This window comes from Labrus bergylta, chromosome 18 (assembly GCF_963930695.1).
Source record: "Labrus bergylta chromosome 18, fLabBer1.1, whole genome shotgun sequence".
NCBI classification, from domain to species: Eukaryota; Metazoa; Chordata; class Actinopteri; order Labriformes; family Labridae; genus Labrus; species Labrus bergylta.
In genome coordinates this window covers 9,787,397-9,788,876 of record NC_089212.1, presented here as the reverse complement: position 1 = coordinate 9,788,876, position 1,480 = coordinate 9,787,397, and positions in this window count along the sequence as shown.

Genomic DNA, 1,480 nt, shown 5'->3' with positions numbered 1-1,480 from the left:
TTGACTGTGCTCATGCATGAACAATCAAATTTGAGATTTTTTCAAAAGTCGTTTGAATACTAAGTATTTTTAAATATTAGTACTTTAACTCAAGTAAAGATTTGACAGAATAACTTTGACTTGTATTGCGGTAATATCTCAACAGGATATATGTTAATTTGACTCAAGTAATGTAGTTGTGTACTTTGTCAACCACTGTGAACAACACACACATGGACAGAAGCTGCTCTACAAACCTGCTAAAGTATGTTCAAAGATTCATGGAAATTTAGACAAAAAGTCCAAAATGAGATAGCGATGCTCACGGATGCCTAACTGGCACATTTTGCAAACTGGATATGAGAAGTGGTGATGTGGTTCTAACACTTCGAGCTCTCAGTATAAACTGTTCACAGTGATAAGGAAAATATAATAACTCAGTGAGGTCACAGAGTGACTTGAAAACCATGAGGTTTTTTATAAACTATGAAACTTGAAAACGAGGGACAGCAGTGTGTAGACATTTGATTGAGTGTGTGCGTGTGTGAGTGTGTGTGCGATTATTTGAACAGAAGCAGAAATCCACTGTATCCACTGAGCCCATCTTGAGCCCCAGAGTCTTTCTCTATGTGTGTGCATACAATAGCCTACAGATTTATCCGTTCATGGATGCCTAAAACATGCCAGCCTGCTTGTCACAATACTCCTTCAAAGAAATGATTCAATAATTATAAAGTGTGATCTTGTAATATTTATAATAATAGTTACCATGTGTAACATAGGACATGAGAAAGGTGTAGATGTAGAGGGGTATTTATATTTATGTTCATATGTGTAAAACCTGGTTGTGCTCATGTTTTCGATCTCTCAGTTTTGAAGATAGTAGTGTGGATTCCCACGCTCATCGCTGTAAATAGGTCTGGTGGGTTTATCTGTGACACATTAACACACAACACATATACTCCCACACACACACACACACACACACACACACACACACACACACACACACACACATACATATGCAAAGACTGACAGAAATTGTGCCACTCATACTGTGATCCACGCACTTCTCCACCTATATAAATGTGCGTCAATGCTTTGAAAGAAGCAGCGTGCTTTTTTGCATCTACTTCCTTGGAGAACTTTAAATTGTGCATCTTTTGGAACTTGTGTGCAGTTCCTTGCATTTGTGTATGTGTGTGTGTGTGCTGTCTGTCTGGGAGCGGGTGTATAGCCAGGTGCTTGCTGACATACTGGGGCTTTGTGGTTGTGGTTGGTGGCTTGCTTGCTGTGCAGACAACTGAGAAGGAACTGTCTTTTTTGTCTCTATATGTTATGTGTATGTGTTGTTGTTGTGCATGTGAATATAACATGAATATAAGTTCTATTCTATATTGCTCAGAGACTGATAAGCATTTCATGACAAACTGGGGGCTTTCTTTTCCGCTGTAGTGCATGCTAGTGCTACAGAGTATATGGTTTAGGTGTAGTCTGCCTG